The sequence below is a fragment of the Nycticebus coucang genome, chromosome 3, assembly GCF_027406575.1.
Source record: "Nycticebus coucang isolate mNycCou1 chromosome 3, mNycCou1.pri, whole genome shotgun sequence".
NCBI classification, from domain to species: Eukaryota; Metazoa; Chordata; class Mammalia; order Primates; family Lorisidae; genus Nycticebus; species Nycticebus coucang.
The window spans coordinates 60174552-60191060 of NC_069782.1; the positions used below are offsets into that span (position 1 = coordinate 60174552).

Genomic DNA, 16509 nt, shown 5'->3' on the forward strand with positions numbered 1-16509 from the left:
TGAGAACAATGAATAATCATGGAGGCTGGGAGGGCAACAAGGTGGCCATGCTTTTATTCAGAAAGACAGGACAGTGACCCAGGCGCTGGAGGAAGAAAAGTGGATGGCTTTGAAGAGGACTGAACAGGCAAAATGCAGTGTTGTGGCCTCTGCTTAGTCATGGAAGGGTGGGGAATGGGTGTGTTGCCTGGCTGTCAGCCTGGTTCCTCAATGGGGCAGTCATTAGGATCAGCACTTTGGACCCACAGCCTCAATGCCCACCAATCTGCAGGTGTAGCATTCCTGCCGGCTTCCCGCCATGTATGTGCCTGTTTGCATTTCCTGAGCCTGGAATTTTCCAGTCACTCGTCTGGTTGCCCTGGAAGGGAGAAGGCTGAGAAGAAGGCCCCCCCCCACCCCAGCAACTGGCCCACAAGGTAGGGACTGCCCCAGGCTGACGCTCTTCCTTTTCCTCCAGGGGAAATGATGTGCCACGGTATCTGGGAGTCTCAGAGAGGAAGGGCAGGATGTCCAGCTGGCAGGCAAAGGGTCATAGCCGCTTGCCTTTTCCCCATGCCCTCACGGACTCAGAACCCTGCCCAACCCAGGTGTTGGCAGGAGAAGGCTCAGGTCTGTGGGGCTGGAGACCTGTGTTGGGGGCATCTGGACTTGGTGGGGCATGTTACCCCGCGGGCACATCTCCTTCTCCTTAATCCAGCCTCCACTCTAAACACTGCCGAGGAGGACTCTGCTTCTCTCTGCTGCCCTCCAAAACTTCCCCTATTTTGTTTTCTGGACTGTCCTTATTTCCCTGCCACGCTCTGAAATCATTTCTTGGCTTATGCACTCCATCTGCCGCCACCTCAGATGCATGTGCTTGGGGAGCAGGGATTCTGTCTCTCTCCCTTGGGGTTGCATCCTTGGCATCTGCCCTTGGCACACAGTAGATGCTCAATAAATATTTGTTGGAGAAAGGAGACTGTGCCTGCTCCCAGGGAGGCTTCAGGAGAGTGGGAGAGATAATCGATGGGCAGTTAAAGTGAAGGAAGTGAGGGAGTGAGATGTGGGACTATCAGGGAGGGGACATTCCAGGCACAGGATGCAGCCTGAGCAAAGGCCTATGGGTTGGGGTTGGGACTCCATCTGCAAGTTGGAGGCACAGAGGAGGCCTGTGTGGCTGGAGCAGAGTAAGAGAGAGGGAGGAGGGGTGGGGAGGGGAGGAAGCGATGGGCAGATCATGCAGGGGCTGGGAGAGCTCCGGGAGGATTTGCACCTTGACCCTGAGGGAGGTGGGAGCCATGGAGGGCTGTGGGCAGAGGAGGGGTAAAGATAAGTGTTTTATTATTTATATATTATAATTTCACAGGAGTATGGACTACACATTTGTCAATGTTCATCAAGCTGCGCACATATGATCTGTACCTTACGTTGTTTAAGTTACAGCTCATTTTTAAAATGTGCTTCAAGGGGGGAACAGCTCACAACAATGCAGGCCTGAGTGACCTTGTGGGTGGATGACTGTGCTTGTCAGAACACTTCAGCAAGAGCTGGAAGCCCTGAGAGGCTGGCCTGAGGCTGCAGACGCAACTCTTGGAAAATCCCAACCCCAGCCTAGACGCGCTCAGTCTCCATCCATCCCTGCTTATTATTGTTATTGTTATTTAAAAAAAATTATTCTCTCCTGTCTCTTCCCTAAATGTGAGTTTTCCTCCATGCTCCATGTGGCAGGTTTTGTTTCTCCCATGTGATGGGAAGAATAATCCTCCCCAACATTTGAATATGTCACCTGACATGACAAAAGGGACTCTGAAGATGTGATTAAGAGTCTTGAGATGGGTAGATATCCTGGATTATCCTGGTGGACCCGATGCTGTTACAAAGGTCTTTATAAGAGGTCAGGCTCGAGGAAGGAGAAATGATGATGGAGGCAGTTAGACTTGGAGGTTGAGGATGCTGGGCTGTGGGGGACTGTGCAGCAAGCCTAGGAATGCAAGTTCTCCACATGGGTGTAGACGCAGACATGGGTATAGATGTACACAGGTACATAGAGAAAGGGTATAAATTTAGATATGCATGGACATGTAGGTGCAGTGATACCTACAACCATATAGACCTATGTATCTACAGAGATATAGGATGGATATACAAATATGTAAATATATGTAGAAATATATCTGTGTAATTACCTGTATCTACCTAAGTCCATCTATGATGCTTCTATGTATCTGGGGTTCTATATGTCTAAATCTATGCATCCATCCATTTATCTATCTATCTATGACGCTACCTATTTGTCTATCTATGATTCTATTATTTGCAGATTCTGTTTATTTATTCATCAATCTAGCTCAGATTCTATGAATCTATATGTATGATTCTATGATTATATCTGATTCTATCTATCCATCTATCTATGAACGATTTGATCTATTCATCTATCCTAATTATCTATCCATATGTCTAAGAATATATTTATTCATCTCTTGATCTATCTAAAGCTGGTTTTCTATCTATCTAAGATTCTATCCATGAGTGAAACTATTTATCTATGATTCTATCTACCTGAAAGATTCTATTTATCAATCTAAGATTCTATCTAAGCTTCTATCTATTCTTTGATCTAAGATTCTACCTATTATCTATCTATCTATGTATCTATGTATCAACCTAGAGTCCATCTATTATCATCTTTCTACCCCTGTCTCCTAGATGTCACTCATATGACACCATATTCTATCAGTCAAACCAATTCATAAAGTCACAACCCAGCCCAGATTCAAGGGCTGGGAAGACGGATTCCACTTCCTGACTTCCTAACAGCATTGTACAGAACTGCAGTCATATTTTCTAATTAGCCAGAGTATTCCTTCCCCAACCTCGTAACCAGGGTTTTGGGACTCTTGGTGTTCTCCCTAGAAGGACCCCAGTTTAAATGCCTTCACTCCATGATTCAGAGTTTTGTGTCCTTGGTTGGCACAAATACCCATTAAAATAAAAATAGTTTCTTTCCCCCCCCTTTTATTAAGTCATACACATAGATCATGAATACGTTTATGCCTTTGTGGAATTCAATGTATTGATTTTTTGTACAAATTGGAGTGCTTACATCCAACTAATTACCATAGCTTTCACCTCATTTACTTAATCAATGTGTTAAGACATTTATGTTCTAGTCTTGATAGATTTGACTTGTACCCTTGCAATATGCTCGAAAATAAAAACAGTTTCAGAAGAAACTACCTTGAGCAGCAGTCATTGAAGTATGTGTAAAATACAGTTAAAACATACAAACTTTTTGAATAAAAATGAACTTTGAGCAGTTTCTTCCTTTAGTTGTTTCTTCCCAAACATGGCTATTGTGTTAAAAAAAAAAAAAAAAGCAGTCAGCAGTCATCTGATGTAGGTTTCTTAGAAGAATAGGAAGGTGGTGCTGAATTTCCAGCCTACTTCCTGACAAGTAGGTGTGGTTGACCCCAGGGCTGTGTTTGAGGACTCAAGGAAGAATGACTCGCTGACTGGTTGGGACCTTTCCAGGCAAGGCCTTCCAGAGCCAGACCCAGGAGAGGTTCCCACGGCAGACACCTGTTCTATGGCCACATCTAAAGTCGAAGGGACTTCCCAAAGTTCAGCCCATGGGGCAGCTATAGAGGCTCCTACCTCTGAGAATGAAGTCATAACAATTGTCATATTTATGAACTGTGGGCTGAGTGCCAAGCCAGGGCTAAGAAGTTATAAATGCAGCTTTGTATCTTCTCCCCAGAAAACTGGATATGCAGGCTGCCTTTTTGCTCTTCAGATAGACCTCTCCCCAGCCCCATGACATTTGCACTTGAGGTTCCCCTGCCTGGTGTTCCCTACTTCACCTCTGCTCTGCTTCCCAGATCCTCACATCTGCCCCTTGTCTCACTCTCCAGGCCTCAAATCAAAAGTCACCTCAGACAGACCTTCTTCCGAGCACCCCTCTCCCCCACTGCCCCTGCTATTTTCTTTATTATATTCACAGCACATTTTGAGTTTATTCATTGTTACTAGGGATAGTCTCTCTGCAGCTGGGATGGAAGCTTGCGCAATCAGGAACGTATCTAGTATATTTCTTACTGCATCTTAAGCGCCACCACTTACCACCCACATGGGAGAGTTGCTTAACATCTATGCCTCCTTTCTCTGGCCCATCAGGTATGATAATAATTCTTAATTGAGAGTAAACCCATGTAAAAGTTCTTAGAAAACAGTGTCTGGTGTATGTGTGCCCAAATGATATCCATTACTATTTAGTACACACTAAAAAAAAAAAAATCGTCATAGGAAGGAAGGAAGATACCACAGACATACTAATCTAAGTCCATTAGTTCAAGTACTCATTCCTTCCACAAGTGATTGTTGAGAACCTACTGCGCCCTGTGACTTCTCCCTCTGCCCGTCCTGATTCCTCTTTCTTCCTCTCACAGGTGTTGGTGTCTAATAAACACCTCGTACTCCAAACTCTGTTTCTGTGTGTCTGATTCCAGAAAACCCCACCTAAAACATGACTGACACTAGCCCTCCCAGGAAAAAACATGGGAAAAGCACAAACAGAATGTAAATCTCCTTTTACCCACATCCCTCCTGTTCTACAAGCTGCTGTGATCCTCCTAAAACACACACCTGTTCACCAGCAGGGTTTCCCATGGATTTTATATTAGTTCCTCAAGGCCTTGCTTTCTTCATTCTTCTCTGGTTTCTCCTGTGTTGGTTTTGTGGGGAGGAAGCCAGGAGCCCACATAGTGTGCCAGCTTATCACAATCTGGATCATTATGAACTTAGCAATAGATCATAATAACAACAGCAACAACAGCGATAATTATGATAATGGTGGTGATTATTATGGTAATTATAGAGATTATGATGATAATGGTGGTGGTAAAAATGATGGTGATGATGATGAAGGTGATGATCGTGGTGGTGATGGTAGTGGAGATGATGGTGATGGTGATGGTGGTGGAGATGATGGTAGCAGGGATGATGATGATGTTGATGATGATGAAGGTGATGATGATGATGTTGAAGATATGGTGGTGGTGGTGATGATGGTAATGATGGTGGTGGTGATGGTGGTGGTGATGATGGTGGTGATGGTAGTGATGGTGATGATGATGATGTTGAAGGTGTGGTGGTGGTGAGGATGGTGGTGATGGTGATGATGGTGGTGATGGAGATGATGGTTGTAGTTGGAAAAGCAAAAATAATGCAATAATTATGTGCCAGGCACAAGATTCAGTGTTGTATTTATTATTACAATTTCCTCAGCAACACATTGAGGAAACAGTGACTCTTGAGAGATAAAAACATTGTCTCCTATCACAATCACATAGCTGGAAAGTGGTAGAGGAAAGATTTGGACCTTGAGGTGGACAGTCTAAAGTGCATGCTCTTTGCATCTCAGGCTTGTGAAGTTTGAAAATGAGGAAACAAGTAATGTAAGATATTTCAATGGGAGTATAGTTGTAGTCAAATAAGCCTCTCGAAGTCAAATCTGTTTTGAGGGAGAAGAAGGAAAAGCTTTCTCTTGAGGGGGGGGTGATACTGTAGGAGCCCGATTCCCATCTTCACCTTCCTTCAATTTTTTTTGTACTTAGAACCAAGAAAGTTCTAAGTTTCACCAGCCAATGTGGATGACAGATAATGGGTAATTTTCCTTTAAGCCCTGGCTACCAGGAAGCTCAGAACCAAATGTACCAGTTGGTGACAGTGGCCAGATTGGTTTATATGTTGTTGTACTTATAGAAGGGACTTATCTGGACGCCTACCTTGGGAACTCTGGGATACAACAATTAAGTACATGCTCCAAACCACTCCAGGATCCAGCCCCGATACCTGACACTGGTTGTCCACAGAGATAAAACAAAACACTTGGCAAAATGCACATTAAAATTCAGATGTGTGGCTCTTCCCTTGACCACATCCAAAAAACAAATGAGGGTAAAGTAGCCTAATTTATTCTTGGCAAAACCATGTGGCCTTTTAGGTACCAACTCTTTACTCCCACACAAACACATAAGGAACAAAAGGCCCTCATCAGTAAATAAAGATGGGTTATTGAACACACAAATACAGCACCTAAGCAAAAGCTTGTGAAGCCTGTGAAGGTTTCTGCTTCCTGAGTTGGTGAAAACACTAAGTTGGCAGATCAGATTCTTAAATGAAGATCCAACTCTAAAACAAAAGTTCTGGAGTTAAAGAGAAAAATGAGGAAAATTAGAAGGTGCTTGTGCACAAACACATCAAGGTTTGCAGGACACAGCCAAGGCAGTATTTACTCATACATTTATTAGAGAGGAGGACAGAGAAAAGACACACTAAATGCATTGAAATGGGTGCCTACTGGGGTGTGGATGTGAGGGGAGAATGGAAGTAAAAGGGACTTGTAAATATAGAAAAGACTGTGGACTCAGGAGTTGAAAGTCAGGTCTAAATACTGGCTCTGCTTGTTACTTGTTGTGTGACTAAAAAGTGGCTTAACCTCTCTGAGACTCACTTTCTATATCTCCCTCACTGGGTCATTGAGAAATGAAGACACTATGTTCAAAGTTTAACCCTGAGACAATTAAAAAATGGGCAAAGGATTTGAACTGACATTTCCTCACGTGAAAAGATGCACCTCTCTAATCAATAGGGAAATGAAGAGTGAAACCCCAATGGCCGAGCATCCCCACCTGAAAATCCAAAATGCTCCAAAATCTGAAAGCTTTTGAGCACCAACATGATGCCAAAAGTGGAAAACCCCACACATGAATAAGTACTTAACAAGAACTTTGTTTTATACACAAATTAGTAAAAATATTGTATAAAATTACCTTCAGGCTATGTGTATAAAGCGTATACAAAACATAAATGAATTTTATATTTAGACCTGGGTCCTGTCCCCAACATATATCAGTATGTATAACCAAATATTCCTAAATGTGAAAAAATACAAAATATGAAACACTTATGGTCCAAGTGATGCCTATTATTAAAAAAAAAGTCAACAACAACCCCCCCCCCATAACAAGTGTTGGGGAGGATGTAGAGAAATCAAAATGCTTGTGCACTTCTGAGAGGACGTAGGACAGTGTCGTCACTATGGGAGACAGTATGGTCATTCCTCAGAAAATTAAACATGGAGTTAGAAGATGAACCAGAAGTTCCACTTTTAGATAAGTACCCCAAAGAATTGAAAGCCGGGTATCAAAGGGATATTTGAATACCAAGCAGCATTATTCATCATAGTTAAAAGGCAGAAACATTAATATTCATCAAAAGATGAAAGGATAAACAAAATGTGGTATGAGCAGACGGTGCCAAAAATGTACACACATTTTAAGCAAGGGGAAAGCTGTTTTATATTAACTTCAGCAATAATAAGGAGGCTCAAACACGACTTGTATTCATCTTGTTATTGGTATATATTGAGTATTACAATTTTAGTAGTGTCATAAATCCCATTAATACTCTATAGAGTCTGTAACTCAGATGATAGGATTATGTCACATAAGATTGTATGGCCGGGCAAGGTGGCTCATGCCTATAATCCTAGCACTTTGGGAGGCCAAGGAGGGTGGATTGCCTGAGTTCATGGGTTTGAGACCAGCCTGCACCAAAGTGAGACCTCATCTCTAAAAATAGCCAGGTGTTGTGGCAGGCACCTGTAGTGCCACTACATGGGATGCTGAGGCAAGAGAATAGCTTAAGCCCAAGAGTTTGAGGTTGCTGTGAGCTGTGATGCCATAGCACTCTAATAAGTGCGACAAAGTGAGACTCTGTCTCAAAAAAAAAAAAAAAGAATTTATTTTGTACCTCCTTCTTGAATTCCTACGAACTGTAATAGTTTTTGGTTAGGTTTTCTGGGATAAATAGGTGAATAATCTGTAAATAAAGATTATTTGAGCTCCTTTCCTCTTGATACTGATGTATTTTTCCTCTTATTTTTTCTTGTTATACTGCGACAGGCAGAACAACTAAATATTAACTAATACTGACAATGGGAATTCTACTAATTGTAACGTATTCCTTGCTTAATTATAAAGCTTCTGTTTCCTTGTTAAAAATAATGTGGTGGTTTAGATAGAACAATTTCTCGTTGGGAAAGGACCATCTTTTCCCTCCATATTTAACAATTTATGCAAACAGCTACCATTTGCTAGGCTCTCACTATTCATCTCTAAGCCTTCTACAGGATTACTTCATTTAGTTGTTTCAAACAGGCTTCAGAGGTATTATTCCATTTACACAAGAGGCAACAGCCTTGGAGAATCCAAAAAACACTAAAAAGTAGAACAATAAGGGTTTAAGCATAGGCAACAGAATGTCTGAGACTGTGCATCTACCTAGGCTATGCTGCCCTCACAGACAATAAAAATATCCTTCCACTAACAAATTTACCAAGTTTTTTATTTTTACTTTTCTTAGACATGTCTTGATCTATTCCTTGGGCAAGAGGGTGACAACATCATCACAGCTCACTGCAATCTCAAACTCCTGGCCTCAAGCAATTCTCCTCCCTCAGCCTCCCTGGTCGCTGGGAGTGCAGGTGCACAACACCATGCCCATCTAATTTTTCTAATTTTTGTAGAGATGGGGTCTAACTCTTGCTCAGGTTGGTCTTGAATTCCTGGTCTCAAGCAATCCTCCTGCCTCATCTTTCCAAAGTGCTGGGATTACAGGCATAAGCCACCATGCCCAGCCAGAATTTACTAAGTTTTTATATCAGAAACAGATCAAGAATTTATCAAATAACTATCTGACTTCCTTGGATATGAACACTTATCATTATTATTTTTTTAGCCTACTGAGAGTGAGTTTTTTTATTTTTATTTTTGGGGATTCATTGAGGGTACAATAAGCCAGGTTACATTGATTGCAATTGTTAGGCAAAGTCCCTCTTGCAATCATGTCTTGCCCCCATAAAGTGTGACACAGAGAGTGAGTTTTATTTAAAAGATTACCCAATATTCAATAGACTGTTGACAATGGTGGGGAAAAAAGGAAGTCCTAATTTGCAGCATTTGCCAATTTCTATGGTGTAAATATTCCCACTGTGGATGATTTCAAGACCCCAGTGATGGCACTGAGCAGAAAGTTGGAAAGCATTCTCCTCGTGAACTCTTGTGACCCATTAGGAACCAGTTCTAGCACATTGCTGCCCACATTGATCAGCACTTGCATTGCTGGCATAAGCCTCTAGTGTCTTGGTGAATTAGAGAATACCCACAATAGAGTGTGTATACTGCATTACCACCTAACACCCCCGGGGGGCATATAGGAGCACCTTGTTACGAACGAATATTCACCCTTGTGTCATAGGTATTACAAATAGCCTCAAACTTACCCAAAACATACTGTGTGTAGAGCTTTTTGGTTTTCAGAATTACATATACTAGTATGTGAACTTGAGTTTTATGTAGTACTTTAGCTGTGTGTCTGTGTGTGTGTGTGTGTGTGTGTGTGTGAGAGAGAGAGAGAGAGAGAGAGAGAAAGGGAGAGAGAGAGAGGAGAGAACTTGAGCTTGGAAACATTTTTGGTAGGTTGTCAGGATTTTTGTCAGGATTGAGTTGAAAGTTTTCTCATCTATTTTAGAAATTTTTGTCTATTTCTTAAACTTCTGAAGGTTAAATGATGTCATAACTATTTGGAATTGATCTTGTCTGGAAGTTACCTTTGATAATATCCTTAATTTATTTCATCATTATTTATTTACCCATTACTCTTTCTTGAATTAATTTTGCTAATGTATATATTTGTAGCAAGCTCAGTTTCATTGAGATTTTCAAGTTTATCCATATATCATGTTCTTTTGTGTTAAAAATCCCTTCGATATCTAAGTTTATAGCCTCTTGTCTTTCTGATTTTAAGTATTTGCATTTCTTTTTTCTGTTTCTTGAATAACGTAGATGGAGATGGGGCATTCAGTTCCTGAATTCCTCTCTTTACTCTAGTGATTTTATAAGTTCTAATTGATGAATGTATAAAACCACTGATTTGTCACCCATTGCAAATGGCTTTCTCAGCTTGTTTATTTCTCTGTTTCTGACTTGAGTTGGAATGCTTCAGGGCCTTATTAATTTCTGCAAGTAGCACAGTGGAGGAGGAGTTTATTTCTCGAGGTGTGAGAGAGGAGGGCCAGGGGAAGTACAGTTTAAGCTGGATTTTGATGTATGACTAGTTTTTCAGATGGAAAAAAAGGTTCTTTTCAGTTGAGAAAACTGCTAGCCACAGAGGAATGAGAGACTAGCTGTGCATTAGAAGAAAGCACCAGCACAGTGAAGTTTAATAAACAAACAAATGGCTCAGACCTCAGTTTGTAGCAATATATTTATTTGTGTGATGATTTGATTCAACTATAAAGCTCCCTGAGGGCAGAACCACTGATTCCTGGATGACATCATATTTAAGATAATCCCCTGGCTGCAGTACTGATAATGGACTCTAGGAAAAGAAAGGGGACACTGCAAGGTCCAGAAAGAGGAGCTGCCTAGTTGGTTCAGGAGGAAATGGATTTATTGCAGTGGTTCTCAACCTTCCTAATGCCTCCTAATGCCGTGACTCTTTAATACAGTTCCTCATGTTGTGGTGACCCCCAACCATAAAATTATTTTCGTTGCTACTTCATAACTGTAATTTTGCTACTGTTATGAATCGTAATGTAAATATTTGATATGCAGAGTGCATTTTCATTGTTACAAGAAGGTCACAACCCACAGGTTGAGAACTGCTGATTTAGAGAGAATGGAACCTATTTGGCAGTTGCATGTAGTAGAACTATTTGAGACAAAATGATGTTTGTTGTTTTTATTTTGTAGTGCTTTTGTTGAGGTAGAACTGACATACAACAAACAGCACATATTTAAAGTATATGTAAATAGGATGTCTTCTGATATATTGGTGCACTGTAAAACCACCATCATAAGATAACGGCCCATTAGCCCTTCCAAGCCCTTTCCCTGTATCCTTCCTTCTCCTCCAAAGCACAGCAAAAAAATAGATCTTTTTTTTGGTCACTATATGTTAGTTTATATTTTTCAGTATTATATATAAATGGAATCAAACAATTTGTGCCTTATTTTGTCTGGACATGCAAAGCACTCACTCATACAGCATAATGATTTGGGGATTCTAGCCATGCTGTTGTTTATGTATCTATAGTTTGTTCTCCTTTTTTTACTCCTAAGTAATGATGTTCATTGTACAGCTATATAATCATATAAGGGTGGCCATAATGTTCATATTTATTTATCTCCTGTCAACGGACATTGGATTTGTTTACAGGCGGTCATTACAAATGAAACCTTTGAAGGTTAAATGATGGCAAAACTATTTGGAATTGACCTTTTGGGGAAGTTATTTTGCTAATATCTTTGGTTTCTTTCTTTCTTTTAGTTTATTTATCCATTGCTCCTTCTGTGGATTAATGAGCATTGCCCTACAAATCCTAGTATGGATATGTACTTTCACCTCTCATGGATGCTTAGGAGTGAAATGAATGATTTGTGCGGTAAGAGTATTGTTAATTTCTCAAGAAACCACCAAACTCTTCCCAAAGTGGTTATATCATTTCACATTCCCTCCAGCCATGTGTGGGAGTTCTAGTTCCTTCTTATTCATGCCCATATCTGATATTGTTATGGCCTATAATCTTAGCCATTCTAGTAGGTGTACAGTGGTTTCTCATTGTGAATTTAATTTGTATTTCCCTAATGACTAATGTGGCAAACATCTTTTTGCCAAACATCTTTTTAGTTGTTTGTTTGCTACCCTTATCTTTTTTGGTATAGTACACGTTCATATATTTTACCCATTTAAAAAAATTAAGTTGCCCAAAAAATTAGATTTGTCATCTTACAGTTAGTTGAGTTAGAAGAGCTCTTTATGTATTTGATATACATGTCCTTTGTGGAATGTATAAAGATTTTATTTCAGTCTGTGCCTTGTCTTTTAGTTTTCCCACTATTATCTTTCAGAGAGTGAAAGTTTTCTTTTTTTCTTTGTCTTTTTTTTTTTTTATTGTTGGGGATTCTTTGAGGGTACAATAAGCCAGGTTACACTGATTGCAATTGTTAGGTAAAGTCCCTCTTGCAATCATGTCTTGCCCCCATAAAATGTGACACACACCAAGGTCCCACCCCCCTCCCTCCGTCCCTCTTTCTGCTTCCCCCCCATAACCTTAATTGTCATTAATTGTCCTCATATCAAAATTGAGTACATAGGATTCATGCTTCTCCATTCTTGTGATGCTTTACTAAGAATAATGTCTTCCACTTCCATCCAGGTTAATACGAAGGATGTAAAGTCTCCATTTTTTTTTTAATAGCTGAATAGTATTCCATGGTATACATATACCACAGCTTGTTAATCCATTCCTGGGTTGGTGGGCATTTAGGCTGTTTCCACATTTTGGCGATTGTAAATTGAGCTGCAATAAACAGTCTAGTACAAGTGTCCTTATGATAAAAGGATTTTTTCCCTTCTGGGTAGATACCCAGTAATGGGATTGCAGGATCAAATGGGAGGTCTAGGTTGAGTGCTTTGAGGTTTCTCCATACTTCCTTCCAGAAAGGTTGTACTAGTTTGCAGTCCCACCAGCAGTGTAAAAGTGTTCCCTTCTCTCCACATCCACGCCAGCATCTGCAGTTTTGAGATTTTGAGATGTGGGCCATTCTCACTGGGGTTAGATGATATCTCAGGGTTGTTTTGATTTGCATTTCTCTAATACATAGAGATGATGAACATTTTTTTCATGTGTTTGTTAGCCATTCGTCTGTCATCTTTAGAGAAAGTTCTATTCATGTCTCTTGCCCATTGATATATGGGATTGTTGGCTTTTTTCATGTGGATTAATTTGAGTTCTCTATAGATCCTAGTTATCAAGCTTTTGTCTGATTGAAAATATGCAAATATCCTTTCCCATTGTGTAGGTTGTCTCTTTGCTTTGGTTATTGTCTCCTTAGCTGTACAGAAGCTTTTCAGTTTAATGAAGTCCCATTTGTTTATTTTTGTTGTTGTTGCGATTGCCATGGCAGTCTTCTTCATGAAGTCTTTCCCCAGGCCAATATCTTCCAGTGTTTTTCCTATGCTTTCTTGGAGGATTTTTATCGTTTCATGCCTTAAATTTAAGTCCTTTATCCATCTTGAATCAATTTTTGTGAGTGGGGAAAGGTGTGGGTCCAGTTTCAGTCTTTTACATGTAGACATCCAGTTCTCCCACCACCATTTATTGAATAGGGAGTCTTTCCCCCAAGGTATGTTCTTGTTTGTTTTATTGAAGATTAGATGGTTGTAAGATGTTAGTTTCATTTCTTGGTGTTCAATTCGATTCCAAGTGTCTATGTCTCTGTTTTTGTGCCAGTACCATGCTGTCTTGAGCACTATGGCTTTGTAGTACAGACTAAAATCTGGTAGGCTGATGCCCCAGCTTTATTTTTGTTACTAAGAACTGCCTTAGCTGTACGGGGTGTTTTTCCGGTTCCATACAAAAAGCAGAATCATTTTTTCCAAATCTTGAAAGTACGATGTTGGTATTTTGATAGGAATGGCATTGAATAGGTAGATTGCTTTGGGAAGTATAGACATTTTAACAATGTTGATTCTTCCCATCCATGAGCATGGTATGTTCTTCCATTTGTTAATATCCTCTGCTATATCCTTTCTGAGGATTTCATAGTTTTCTTTATAGAGGTCCTTCACCTCCTTCGTTAGGTATATTCCTACGTACTTCATTTTCTTTGAAACTATGGTGAAGGGAGTTGTTAATTAGCTTCTCATCTTGACTGTTATTGGTGTATACAAAGGCTACTGACTTGTGGACATTGATTTTATATCCTGAAACATTACTGTATTTTTTGATGACTTCTAGGAGTCCTGTGGTTGAGTCTTTGGGGTTCTATAAGTATAACATTATGTCGTCAGCAAAGAGGGAGAGTTTGACCTCCTCTGCTCCCATTTGGATTCCCTTTATTTCCTTGTCTTGCCTAATTGTATTGGCTAGAACTTCCAGCACTACTTTGAATAGTAAAGGCGACAGAGGACAACCTTGTCTGGCTCCAGTTCTAAGAGGAAAAGCTTTCAGTTTTACTCCATTCAGTAAAATATTGGCTGTGGGTTTGTCATAGATAGCTTCAATCAGTTTTAGAAATGTGCCACCTATGCCTATACTCTTCAGTGTTCTAATTAGAAAAGGATGCCGGATTTTATCAAATGCTTTTTCTGCATCTATTGAGAGGATCATGTGGTCTTTATTTTTGCCTCTGTTAATATAGTGGATAACGTTTATGGACTTGCGTATGTTAAACCAGCCTTGCATCCCTGGGATGAAAACTACTTGATCATGATGAATGACTTTTTTGATGATAAGCTGTAATCTATTGGCTAGGATTTTGTTGAGAATTTTTGTATCTATATTCATGAGTGAGATTGGTCTGAAATTCTCCTTTTTGGTTGGGTCTTTTCCTGGTTTTGGTATCAGGTTGATGTTTGCTTCATAGAATGTGTTGGGGAAGATTCCTTCTTCCTCAATTTTTTGGAATAATTTCTGCAGAACAGGAACAAGCTCTTCCTTGAAGGTTTGATAGAATTCTGGAGTGAAGCCATCTGGACCAGGGCATTTTTTGGTTGGAAGATTTTTTATTGTTTCTTTGATCTCAGTGCTTGAAATTGGTCTGTTCAGGAGCTCTATTTCTTCCTGGCTGAGTCTAGGGAGAGGGTGTGATTAGAAATATTGATCCATTTCCTTCACATTGTCAAATTTCTGGGCATAGAGTTTCTGGTAGTATTCAGAGATGATCTCTTGTATCTCTGTGGGATCAGTTGTTATTTCCCCTTTATCATTTCTGATTGAGGTTACTAGAGATTTTACTTTTCTATTCCTCGTTAGTCTGGCCAATGGTTTATCTATTTTATTAATTTTTTCAAAAAACCAACTCCTTATTTCATTAATTTTCTGAATGATTCTTTTGTTTTCGATTTCATTGATCTCTGATTTGATTTTGGATATTTCTTTTCTTCTACTGAGTTTAGGCTTAGATTGTTCTTCTTTTTCCAATTCCATAAGATCTCTTGTGAGATTGTTGATGCGCTCTCTTTCTGTTTTTTGAATGTAGGCATGTAAAGCAATGAATTTTCCTCTCAAAACTGCTTTTGCAGTATCGCACAGGTTTTGGTAGCTTGTGTCTTCATTGTTGTTATGCTCAAGGAAGTTAATGATTTCCTGTTTTATTTCTTCCTGCACCCATCTGTTATTCAACAGAAGATTGTTTAATTTCCATGCCTTTGGGTGGGTTCGAGCATTTTTGTTAGAGTTGAGTTCCACCTTTAGTGCCTTATGGTCTGAGAAGGTGCAAGGCAAAATTTCAATTCTTTTGATTCTGTTGATATTTGTTTTGTGTCCCAGAATATGATCAATTTTGGAGAATGTTCCATGGGGTGATGAGAAGAATGTATATTCTTTATCTTTGGGATGGAGTGTTCTGTATGTGTCTATCAAGCACAGTTGTTCTAGGGTCTCATTTAAATCTCTTATATCTTTGTTTAATTTCTGTTTAGAGGATCTGTCCAGCTCTGTAAGAGGAGTGTTAAAGTCCCCTGTTATATGGAATTATCAGATATCATATTGCTCAGACTGAGTAAGGTCTGCTTTAAGAATCTGGGAGCATTTAAATTGGGTGCATATATATTTAGAATTGAAATGTCTTCTTGTTGTATTTTTCCCTTGACCAATATAAAGTGACCATCTTTGTCTTTTTTGACTTTAGTTGCTTTAAATCCACATGTATCTGAAAATAAGATTGCAACTCCTCTTTTCTTCTGAATTCCATGTGCCTGAAAAATTGTCTTCCAACCCTTGACTCGGAGCTTTAATTTGTCTTTTGAAGCCAGGTGTGTTTCTTGCAGACAGCAAATGGATGGCTTGTGTTTTTTAATCCAGTCAACCAATCTATGTCTCTTCAGTGAGGAATTCAAGCCATTAACATTTATTGAGATAATTGATAAGTGTGGTAGTATTCTATTCGTTTTATTTGGTGAGAGTCCATTGCTTAATTTTATCTTTTACATCAGTGTGGAGGTTAGGTTCTGTCCTTTAATTTCTGAGTTCTTACTTTGCTGCGGATACATTGTGGTGGTCAGTGTGCAGAACAGGTTGAAGCATTTCCTGTAGAGCTTGTCTTGTTGTGGCTAATTTCCTCAATGTTTCTATATCCGTAAATGATTTGATTTCTCTGTGAATTTTGAAGCTTAGCTTAGCAGGGTACAGAATTCTGGGCTGAAAATTGTTCTGTTTAAGTAGATTAAAGGTAGATAACCATTGTCTTCTTGCTTGGAAAGTTTCATTAGAGAAGTCTGCGGTCACTCTGATGGATTTGCCCCTGTAGGTCAACTGGCGCTTACTCCTGGCAGCTTGCAGAATCTTTTCTTTTGTCTTGACTTTGGACAGGTTCATCACAATGTGTCTTGGAGAAGCTCGGTTAGAGTTGAGGCGACCTGGGGTCCGATATCCCTCTGAAAGCAGTGTGTCAGGATCTT

General features: G+C 39.8%; 1 protein-coding gene across 1 annotated transcript in view; it reads left to right on the top strand.

The window, feature by feature from the left end:
* The first annotated feature begins 303 nt into the window (after positions 1-303).
* INSR (insulin receptor) overlaps positions 304-16509 on the top strand; it is a 241243-nt gene continuing 225037 nt past the window's right edge. Inside the window, exon 1 of the mRNA XM_053582840.1 lies at positions 304-416. The gene's annotated coding sequence lies outside the window, so the exon portion shown is untranslated. The remainder of the gene's footprint in view (positions 417-16509) is intronic.